The sequence below is a fragment of the Sebastes fasciatus genome, chromosome 10 (assembly GCF_043250625.1).
Source record: "Sebastes fasciatus isolate fSebFas1 chromosome 10, fSebFas1.pri, whole genome shotgun sequence".
NCBI lineage: Eukaryota > Metazoa > Chordata > Actinopteri > Perciformes > Sebastidae > Sebastes > Sebastes fasciatus.
Window position 1 is genome coordinate 30,068,210 of NC_133804.1, and position 12,345 is coordinate 30,080,554.

The 12,345-nt window shown below is 41.1% G+C and overlaps 1 long non-coding RNA gene across 1 annotated transcript in view; it reads left to right on the plus strand.

Moving 5' to 3' along the window:
- LOC141775731 (uncharacterized) overlaps nucleotides 1–12,345 on the plus strand; it is a 71,876-nt gene continuing 59,531 nt past the window's right edge. Inside the window, exons 1-2 of the long non-coding RNA XR_012595668.1 lie at nucleotides 1–190; nucleotides 5,671–5,745. This is a non-coding gene — a long non-coding RNA (uncharacterized LOC141775731). The remainder of the gene's footprint in view (nucleotides 191–5,670; nucleotides 5,746–12,345) is intronic.

A 12,345-nucleotide genomic window follows, 5' to 3' on the forward strand; every position in this document is an offset into this window, starting at 1 on the left:
GCTTCAGACTTTCCTTTTATTCCAGATCCTGCCACTCCCATCTGCCACTGCAATCACCTCTTCCCCCTCACCTGCACCTCATTTCCTCATCAGACTTGCAGCATATATGCCCCTTTTCCCCTGTCAGTTGTCAGATCGTTGTAGTTTCTTTGCTGCCGTGAGCTACCTGTACCTGCCTGTCAACCCACATGTATCTGTAAGCTTATTTGTATCTTCAACTGGTCATTATTTCACTGAACTGTCACTATCTGCCTTTGGGTCCTTCTCCCGCTGCCTGACACCAACTGGAACTTGTTGTTCCAGATTAATGTGAACCAAGTGATTACTGAGTCATTTAGACCAATATTGAGTAATTTAGTTTTTATTGTTGTATTGATTGAGCAGTGATTGATTTTTTAGCCACACTAGCGGCATGGCTCTCGGGATTGCCATGTCAATGGGTTGGTTGGTCCACCATTTTAGTCCAGACTGAAATATCTCAGTCTGGACTAAATACAATTGGGACATACTACTTCATCATAACATTACGCCTTTAACTTTGACCCTCTTGCTGTGCAGAGGATTGTGGGTCAGAATAGCCATAAAAGCATGCTGGCTTGCATACTGCAAAATGTGACCGGCTGTAGTCGGACATCCTGGTATTTCTGGCGTACTGCATTTGACATGCTGACACATCTTTTTCTGGCACTAGTATGGTAGCTTGGGTATTGGAATGCACAGTATTTCTTGGTGCAGACATTCACGGTGCCAAGATGATGAATCCTAATGACTTTGGTGATCCCCTGCAGACATTTCCTCTATAGCACCACCACAGGGTTGACATTTGTGTTTTTTGGGTGACATTTCTTGATGGATTGCCACAAAAGTTGGTACAGACATTCATGTCCCCATCAGGATGAATTGTAATAACTTCATTGATACTTTAACTTTTCATTTTACATCAGGTCAAGTTTTTAATTTGGTTAATGAACAAATGCCTGCAAAACTAATGACATTCCCATCAGACTCACCTTTACTTTGTATTTAGTGGTAATTAGCAAATGTTAGCATGCTAACACACTAAACTAGAGTTGCGTCCCAAATCCATACAATTATACTACATAGGCATATCAATATGTACTATATACTAATCATGCTCGCATAATGTTTTAGCAGGAAGCTACTGCCAATTTAACTTCACAAAGAAACATAAAATGTTTTTAATAAGATTTAATCCCCTTTTTTTGGTTTTCCAACATTTTGTTTTACTTGGCGCCGCTTCACCACCACGTACAATTTATTAGGTTTTTACTCTTTCCTCTGTACATTGCAATGTGGGAGAATAGTTTCCATCAACAGCACAATCAAAAATCAACTGTATTTGGTGTGCATGCTGTCAAGCTTTTAATGTAATTTGTTACATACTAAAAACCTGCTCAGAATTAGTATGTGACATGGATTTTGATGGCAGGATGGTGGCAGTATCACTGTGATTTGCTTAAATTGCTTTAAGAAGAGTTGACCCATCACATCCCAATGTGTAAAAATATTTAACTTATTTTGAGGAATGGACATTTGGTGACTAAATGTCTTAATAAGGAAATATTTTTGAGTGTAAAGACATAACTGTTTATTAGGTTTAATTGCAGTTCATTAGTAGTTGCATGTTGGAGAAACTACATATACCCCAAATTAAACTTAAAAACACATCAGTCGTGTGAAAAGCTTTTCCTGAAGAGAGCGTTTACTGAATAGCTGAGAGCAGGTTTTTAGCCCTGCATCACTGCCACTGTGTTTTACTTCACCAGTTTTGCTGCGTAAGTTCCAGACAGAGTGTGACCTTTGTTTGGGTGTTTTCTCGCTTTATAGAGTCAATAATATCTGCAGGTCATTTTATGATTGTGAGTCCTTTTTTTACAGAGAGTACAGTAGCAGCACTGGGCATAACACAAAAGTCCTTTTGCCATACATGAAGTGAAGATGAAGTCAGCCTTTTTACCAGTTCACACTTATCTTTCATGGTTCACATGTTGCATCTGTGTAACGGATGCAGGCCTGACCTTTTCACATAGAGATAAAGTGCGAGGCCAGAAATGCCCCCCAGAGCTGAGATAAGCCATATCAACCATGTACCAAGCAGTTTGAGAGCTTAAACCTACATTGGATAGATATACTTTACACTTTAAGTGAAACTAAAGACCTTCAAGGTTTAATGTGCTCCATTTTGTAGCTGAGCACTTCCCACTGATTCTGAAAGAGTAAAATCAATTTGGTCTGTTTAATTTTTCATTTGAGGTTGAAAAAAAAATCACCTCCTATTTTCTTTGAGACACTGCCTCTGTATTACCCGGAGAAATTATTCCGTATAGGAGTTCAATACGTCTCCGGTTACAACCAACCTGCAAATTGATTTCTCTGGGTGGGTTTGCAGCCCGGAGCACATTTTTCTTTTTGTTCTCTGAGAGTAAAAAACAAATAATGTCACGCACACCATTCTACTTCTTTGTTATCACATGAAATGTATTGTAATATTGCTTTATTTGGTAATGGAAATAAGCAGTATAGCCTAAGGGGAGCAGGATATCAAGGCATATTATTCCATCTGGTCATGCAGAAGGCAGGAAAAGGTTTAAAAAAAGGTGGTGAGGTTGTATTTCCCCTCTTAGTTAAACTAGGAACGTTATCTGTTATGACAGCAAAAGACCACGTGTGACCTCAACGGACAGAAATACAGATGTGAGGAAGAAAATATAGGTTCTCTGTGAAGTTGTGAATAGTCTAGAGAAGAAAACATGGTCAATGTATGCAGGATTCAAGGCAGGATCACTGTGCATTCAGGAGATCTCATGATTGCAACATACTCCAAACATCTCCCCCCCCCTCATTGTTTACAGACCTGTGAAATCTCGAACATGCTAAAACAGACGCTTCAGCTCATTACCCCTGTTACACTTCACTGCTAAGCTTTTCGACACTTGAATCAAATGGCAAAGACATAATTGGATTCAAATGAGATTTTAACCTATTAGAATAATGTTCTGTGTGCTGGAAGATGCTAAAATTTTAATGCTCACTTCTTTCTCATATTAAATGCTAATGAGGAATTGGTAGGTCAAAGCGAAGCCAACTCACAGCCCTTCGAGAGATTAAAGGTTGCGACTGCTATTACTCTCAGCAAAATGTTTTCTTTCACGGCGTTGTGCATCTGAGTTTTTATTAAAAAAAAAGTTGTTTGATGAAGGACGACTCCCACCTGGTTTTGAGGATTAGAAGCCCACTTTAGCATGATTCATCTAATGTGATTCAATTATTTAAGACAGACAAAAACAGAACAGACATGTGCAGACATTTTTTGGCATTCGTTGAGCTTGGATAACCTCAGCCTGTTTTCTTCATCAGAACTGCAACATCAAAAACCTACAACATTTAAAACATGGTGAAACACAAAAGGGATGTAAAAAGGTGTTATTCTAATGAGCTGTCTGTTTTTGGTGAGACGCTCCAGTCAGAGATAAAGATGAAGCTATTGTCTAAATGTTAGTTACAGAAGAACTACAAATGCGTATGCAAGTTTGATCTGGAAGTCAAAATTAACCAATATTGTTAATTTATAATTAAACTGACTTTTCTGATCTTCACATGATTAAAGCTGCAATAAGTTATTTGTTTTTTTTGGCCACTTGGCGGCAGCAGAACAAACTGTAAACCAGTGAGCAACCTCTGCTTCTGAAAAGTGATGCCAATGCGGAAGTGCCTTAAACCTGCATTCTTTCTAACAGCCAGCAGGGGGCGACTCCTCTGGTTGCAAAAAGAAGTCTGATTGTATAGAAGTCTATGAGAAAATGAGCCTACTTCTCACTTGATTTATTACCTCAGTAAACATTGTAAACATGAGTTTATTGTCTCAATCGCTAGTTTCAAGTCTTCTTCAATACAGCATGATGTTCGCTTAGTAAATTATGTTCCCATTTAGAGTCAGATAGACCATAAAGCAGGGGATGCTTTAGGGCGTGGCTACCTTGTGATTGACAGGTCGCTACCACGGCGTTGTCCGGTCTAGGTATTGTCCAGGTTTTTTCGTCGTAGTACTTAAACCCTTTCATAGTGTGTTTTCAGTTTATGACGGTTAATTGTAACATTTTGGTCAACTAAAAATGTCTTAATTAGTGTTAGGTTGTATTTAGCTCCACCCTTTTGTGTTACTTCTGGTTGCAAATAACCAAGATGACGACAGAAAAAATCCCTACGGCAGTTTTCAAAACGACAGTCCACAAACCAATGGGTGGTGTCACGGTGACTACATCCACTTCTTATATACAGTGTTGTGCCTCCTCATCTCCTTGCTTCTCCGTCTTGTGACCCGGAAATCAATCTCAGCACTCCATTTTGAAGGAAAGGCTCACTGGCGCACGATCATAGAACATGAGGATGATTGATTTGTTTCACCGAGGCGTCCGCAGGGAGGATGTCAATAGTAGCCTACTTTATGGGTGACAGTTACAATTCTGCAATTATTGAAAAGATCTTTAATAAAAGACCATAAACAAATGCTTTCTATTTGAAAGCGTTCTATTGTATTTCGACCGCCAGCCATTCAGTTGTTTTTGGAAAAAATACTTTTTGAAGCTACAACACACTTTGTCAATAGTTCTGTTGGGAAAGTTTCCTTGACATATGAGGAGAAGGGAGTCGTCATGAATCAAAGTGAAACATGAAATAACACATTTTGTCTATCAGCCACATAACTACTCTCGTACACTCTCCTGTCAGGCTCTTGAAATAGCCAGAATTATTTTCTCTGACAGTTAGCATTTGTCTTTTTGTCTGTTTGAGCTCCTCGTCATCTGTGATTGTGGTAATTCTCAGCTGTTTGACAGATGATTCAGTCCACGGTCTGTTTCTGCAGTGAAGCCATTGGGAGAGATTTTGGACTAGTTTTCGCTCGTCATGAATTTCCTCCGTGGCAGCAAAACGTGGTACACAATCCTTCAGAAACTCCTGTAGATTAAACACTGATGAAACACTTTTAGTGCTGACTGACTCTAACAGTCTAGCCTGACCACATTAAGGGTAAAAACAACCCATAATGCAACACTCTCTGTGGGAGACAAACCAGTCCGTTCTCATTCCCAGGGCGTCAAATACCGAGGCATGTTCACAATGTTCAGTGTCATTTTCACCGTACAAACAAAGTACTTTTAAGTCCAACCATGTATTGCTTTCCTAAACCTAACTACAGTGGTTTTGATGCCAAAAATAAAGTTTCAGGTGCATATTTGTATTTTGGGTTTCTACTAGCACATGTTTACATGCTTTAATGTTAAAAAAAACTTATTTTTCTCACACCGGCTGTGCTGCATCTCTGCTCTAACTAGCTTTGTTTGAGGGTGTGCCAAACTAGCTGCTAGGCAGGTATTATGCAAACGTATTACTTGGTGACATCACCATGTTACAGAAGAAAAGGCAGGACTTCAAGCGAGGCGTTTCAGGCAGCTCAGGAGCAGTGTTTCTGTAAGGGAAAGTAACTCCCTTTGGTATGGACTTTGTAACTTTGCAGACCTTTTACATGGACAACAAAACTATATAACACACTAAAGGAAAGGGAAAAAGCAAAAAAGCATAATAGGTCCCCTTTAAACTAAAATGTCAGTTTCAATACAAATCTTCTGAAATAGTTTCCTCTCTGTTTAGATGAACTTCTCTTGGTGACAATGTGGAACAGCTTTCAGCACTCACAGCAGGGTTGAACGTGACAAATGGCCTGAGGTAAGGACATTTTATGACAGTCGACTATACATTTAATATCTATATATCACGAGCAATGGCAGGGAATGGAAAAATGCAAGTTTGTACATGCAGTTACAGTGACACATTGGATGAGGGGTGTGTAGCGGGGGGTGACTGGATGGGACAGACCATTACTCAGCAGGAAGCGGACAGTAAATAAAAGGGTGTTGTGGCACCTGCTGAGCATCCCCCTGCTGAGGCTCGTCTTTCACATTTCAAGTCCACCCCAAGTGTTGTGATGCAAAGCTCAACACGGACGTAACAAAGAAAGATGTGATGTTTATTTCTGAAGCTCCTGCAGAGACTGCTCGTAGCGATGACGAGGGAGGTTTAGAGCAGATAGGGAGAAAAAAAAAAGGGTGAAGGAAGAGTACACAAGCTCGACTCGCTGGTGTTGATCCTGGTGCATCTTCTTCAAACACCAAAGTCCCCCCACTCCAGCACATATGCAATGTGAATCATGTATGCTCACACAAACACACTCGTACACCTTCATGCTTCAGCCCCCGTAGGACTGGTTGCCTCCCCTCCAACACCATCCCCACATCTCACAGATTATTATTCACTCTTGGCTTCCTCAGCAGGCCCTTTGTTTCCAAGGCAACAAGACTTAGTGGATGTGTTGGGTTTGCTGTAGTCTAGACAATCAGCATTTTTAAGGTTCCATATCTTGACGGAAAAAAGTTGACCAGAAATAGACAAAAAATATTGTTTCCAAGATGCTGAACAAGGTAACACATGGCTTTTATTATCCTTGAGTAATGAATGATTCCTATTGATTATGCTTAAAGGAACAGTGTGTAACATCATTTCGGGGGCTCTATTAGCAGAAATGGAATATAATATTCATAACTATGTTTTCATTAGTCATATAATCATCTGAAACTAAGAATCGTTGTGTTTTTGTTAGCATAGAATGAGCCCTTCATATCTACATAGGGAGCGGGTCCTCTTCACGGAGTCCGCCATGTTGCTCCACCATGTTTCTGCAGTAGCCCAGAACAGACAAACCAAACACTGACTCTAGAGAGAGCCTTTCATGTTTTTACGTTACCTGAAGGCCCCGTTGTCTCCAACATGCTTGTGAAACGTGAGCCGCAAAACCGTCTGACTTCTGTTGCTCCTCAAGTAGTGTTATTAAGGTAAGGATGGCCTCTGAGCGAGGTGAACGGCGTTACCACGGTTTTGCACTTGGCAGCTCACGTTGCCGCAGTCTTGGAAAGGGAGGAGTGGGTCGTGTCTAAAAGGTAACTGCAAAGTGCGAAATCTGATCTGAAATCTGCAAAAACTTGCAAAAACTCTTGCGAGACTTGCTGCCCGATGACCTATCCTAACCTTAACTATTGGAGATCATTGCCTAACCTTAACCATCTCATGAGAGTTTCCCAACCCAAGGGTTACCTTCTAGACACGACTGGAGGATTGAGCGGTGGGGTTTTCAATTGGTTACAATCTGCAACCACACCACTAGATGCCACCAAATCATACACACTGTCCCTTTAACTCAGCATGGTATTGATATGCATTGTCAGGCTTGTTCTCTGATTGCAGCCCTCTAAAAGATGCACTATTGCACCTTTGCTCACTGAAATGTACATGTGCATCACAACAAGCCTTGTCAACACCATAGGACAACTCCCTATGAAAAGACTTGAGATGAAGCCTGATTATTGAACTCACTGACATGTCAACAGCATAACACCACTTAGACCATCTCAATCAGAAGCTGGAGAAAAGAGAAACAATTGTGTAAAAAGTCAGCTATTTTATCGCTCACAATGCTGGACTGTGCTTGTGAGCTATGAATAGTCGATCCTATACAATTCAGCCTGTCCTTGTGAGGAGCAGAACCTTTACATAAGGCCCTACAAGCAGTGACAGACTGCTCAGCGTTGAGGAACTGTTCCGTGGATTTCTCCCTTCAGCTGAGTAATTTCTGCATATGGACACCAGCATGAGAGCCGCCAGAAAGACTGTCAGCCTCACCCGTTTTACCCAGATCAGAATTTGAAATATGGAAGCGAAAGTAAAGCAGATGTCTCGGTTATGGAATATTTCATAATGTATCAATCAGCTAAGGGACAGCAGTGGCAGCCCACCAGCCACAAAGCTTAATTCAGAGTCAGCATGAGACAGATTAAGAGTGGATTGTGTTTGTTTTTCAATCATTGAGTAGCCAGCAGTCTTGTGCACCAAACTGGACAACAACAGTTCAAACTTTTATGTGAATGTCCTGACTGAGATGTTTGTTTCAGGTGGCTCAAACACCACCTTGTTGACAGAGTCCGCTGTGGTCCAGTGGCTGATCCTGGCCAACATACTATATCTACTTACAGGCTGAAGTTTTGCAGGACCAACGACACCTCTGTCAGTTAAAGCAGAGTGGCGTTACGACTCAACCTCAAAGGACCCACACCACCCGTTCACCTCGCATGACAGGCCACCTCTCAACCTGTCTTGGAGGTGTTTGTGATCACTATCATCACCGATAGCATTTTGTACTGCCAGAGCCCCTCCAAAAGTTCAGGTCCCTCCTGGCCAAAGCGAGGACTGTCACGAGGTGCTTGCAAGCCTAAAGTGTAGCACTCCCACTGGGTGAAAATAGCTGCTGCACTGTACTCTCTGAACTGCCTCCTCAATAGCTGATAAACTAGACAAAATTATAGTAGCTGCACCGAAACTATTGCAGTGAACTTATCCCCCCAGATGCTCCATTTCAGTTTCTTCCTCAACTCACAGTACAGTAGGCATAGAAAAATCATCAGTGGCTGTGGGAGGTGAGACAGGAGGTCAAGGTGCATGACACAACTTTGGCAGAAAAAAAAGAGAGGTCACCCTCCTTTGTTTCGTTTAGCAGCATCAGATCAACGGCTTCAGCAGGAAGGGGGAAGACCAACAGTGTGGGATCAGATATGAGGGCAGCAGGGCCGGGCATGGGAGACCGACTACCACACTCACAGTAATCACATCGCTGTAGGAGATCAGGAGAGCAGTGAAAATGCTGCCAGTGTTGCTGTCACCTCACCGTGGATAAGGGCCAGAGGCATGTGATGTATAGCCTGTAGGGTTTGAGCGAAGATGCCATCGTTGGTGGTGTTGATATCCATCGTGGAGGGCTGAAGAAAAGTCAGTGAGGACATAGTTTAATCCTGAGCATGTTTGTGCCAATTTCAACATTCAGGCCCTGAAGGACAAAGTCTGTATGAACGAAAACTTCAACGCAGTAACAACAACAAAAATCACTATTTGTATCTGACAGTTGCAGGAGAATTCACTAATTCAGTAAAAGAATATCCCCATCTCAGGCACTTAAAAGACAAAACTAATAATTAATTAAGTAATTAAGTATTTTGAGAAATATCAGAAAGAAGACAAGCCTCTTACAGAGAATGAGAATGGCAGAGAGGGAGAAAGAGTTTGATAAATTGTTAATATCAGGTCAGTGTGACAAGACATCACTCCTCAAAACCCTTAGATATCACTGAAACTTTTACCCAGAGGTCTTTGATTACAAGACGATTAAACTTTTGAGAGCTTATATTGTAAAACTGGTATTGAATTAATCAAGTTAGGCAGTATATGGTTATATTATTTTCGAATGTAACCTGAATGTATTAAATTATATAAATAAATTGTGCATATTAGATGTAAGAGGTCAAACTCTTTGCTTGCATGCTAATTTGGAGCAAAAAAGGAAGTGGAGGAATTAGCAGAGTGACGGGGTCCTGCAGGCTCAGCCTTGCTTTTGACCTGCCAGTGAAAACAAGCGAGATGAAGATGGAAAGGCTAACCTTAAGAGACATCACAAGCATTCATTATCACGCTGTCTTTGGCATTTTCTGGGATACGTGATATTTAACAAAGGGTCTTTTCCTTGCCCCACTTTTAATTAGCACAGAAGAAAATGACCTTTTTGAATCATCACGGCCCGCGTGTCACCTTCAGAGAAGAGATTACATCTGCTTTTTGGCATTATTGATAATGTGTTTGGATTACAGCATTTAATATTTAATATTCATAAATGAAATTATAAATATTATGGCCAGCTTGGACTTTAGACTACTGACAATGGGTTGTCCACTTTGTCAGTGGTAGAAAGCATTTACTCAAAAAGTGTACCACCTGATAAGGTAAGTTATTATAAAGCGTTATAAAGAAACTTGCACTGTTGGGACCCTCATCTCTTGTTTGAATGAGTCACATAATAACACTGAGTTTGCACTGCACCAAATGCCTTGAAGAGTTTCTCTGTCGGTGGCCAGGTATGGAGGCATTTGAGTCAGACTTGAGTTGTGATAAGAATTCTTCATACAGAATGCAATCGAGCCACAATAATATACACTAAAAGCAGTGGAAAGTGCTCAAAAGTATATGAGCCATTTTGAGGTGATCTTAAGAACAAAAACATGTTGACATGGTGAAGAAAACATTGGGAGAGCTGCACTGGGTCAAGAAACTCTGTGTTGGAAATGTTGAAGTAAAAAAACAGGTGTTCTTAAAGGATGGGAAGTGGTCAAATAAAAATAGAAAAACAGTGACTTACTTATTTAACTTACTTTGATTTGTTGATTTGAAACGTGTTGGTGTTATCCATGTCTTAATTAAGGATTTTTAATTCACAATCAGTTCCTCGAATGTTTTCCAGACTGCCATCCTATACCGAGGATTTCCTTTCTAAGTAAGTTGGACATTTTTGAGCTGGATTTATGTTGCAATGGTGTTGAGATGTGACTGCATCCTTACTGCTTTTTTTTTTAAAAATCTGATGCTGAGAGAGCGAACTCAGCTCAGTGGTCAGAGTTTTGAGATTTGAGTTGAAGACTTGTAGAGTTGCATCAACCAAGCTCACGAGATCCTCGTATAGCTACACGACCACAGGAGAGAGAGGCTTACTGGAGAATGTTTTCTTTTCTCTGTTTCTTGTGATAAATATATTCTCGCAGTAACAGAAATGGGCCGTAAAAAGTAATTCCACTAAACTAATTGAAAAGTGGCATCAAACCAGCATTTCTTTGGATGCTTGCTGCGTTTATGCCCGTCTACAAGTCTAATGAATCTGAAACATTTCCAACACAATCAAAGTACCAAAATGTCTGGTGTTGGACAGCCTGAGAGTCACGGAGGTAAAAGTAATGAAAGTAATGGTCACTCTTTGAGAGCCAGTGAAACAGTTTGTCTCTTTATTTTCTCTCTTTGGTGAGAAGCCAAGGAGACATTTAGCTGTCTCGACTACATGCACGCGCGTGTGCTGTTGCACATACATGAATCGTCTCCCATGGAAATAATTATTTTCCCTGCTGGCTCACCTCTCCCAGCCAACCTCCAGCACTGAATCAGTGTCAGAGCAGCAGAGGAAAAAGGCTGCGAGCTGTCTCCCTTGCTCGCTCTCTTGGGCATTAACCGTAGAGCGTGTCGTGTCTGATGGACAGGGCAGAAACGGAGGAAGAGAAAATCCCCTGTTTACTTATATAGTAGCAAGAGCGGTGGAGCAGAGGCCTGCGAGCAGGGTGGATGAGGGACGGACGCAGTGTTGAGGAACTTAGCAAGGAAACAAACATGCTCATCCATACAGACACACACATCTCCTTTTCCACGCCAGTCATGGCTACTTACCTGAAGACTTTTTCACTGCAGTTAGTCTGTCAAGGAGAAATGGGTTAAAGTGAAAGGGCACGGAGGAGAAATAATAATGTTTAAGTCCTTTTTGTAAGTGTTCTCATTCCCAGGGCGTCAAATACAGATGCTATGTCATAGCCTTCAGCATTTGATACCACCGTGAAAGGGCGCCTTGTGCGCCGGTGAAGTTGTTTTGTTGCCTAATCCTAAGAAAGTGTTTTTGTTTAATTCACAACAATAATCACGTATTTACTGCGACCGAAAAGTCACGCCGAGGGATCGTTAAGCACATGTTTAGTGCGACGGAAAAAGTGACGCCGAGGGGTCAGACAAAGCGTCCGTACACATGATTAAAGATGTTGTTGTCTGTCTCTCTGTCAGCTGTGTGTGGGAATACAAGGCTGCCATGCCAGACTATATGATGCTGTAATGTGGCCGTTGTTTTACCTTTTCTGTTATATTCTCGCATACTTGATGTGGTGTTGCCATTTTGTTTCTCTCCTGTGAAGTGTCTCATTTCATCCATAATGCATTGCGTGACAGGCTTTCTAAGTCAGTCTTACATTAGTGACTCTATAAGGAAGCTTTATGCAACAGGTATTTAAGTGTCTATTAAGTCTGACTTAAAATTATATTTAAGACAAAGTTTATCTTAATGCAACTGGCCTCAGGACTTAAAATATTAAAACTGTATCACCATCGCATTACTGCATTTATCTCCTAGAACTTCTTTCTGTGGATGTCTTAAAGGTACGATGCAGGTGTTTAACTTGTTACTGCACTTAAACCTAGTCCTATAAAATATTTGCCTGTACAGATAACTTTACATCCACTGTGTTGCATGTAGAAGGGAGCCCTTACACATGTTCTGGCACCTTGTATGAATAATTGCTGTCATACCTAATTCAATCGTCAAGCTTCAGCTCTCCCCAAGAAATTCTGAATATCTCATAAAGCGTAGGG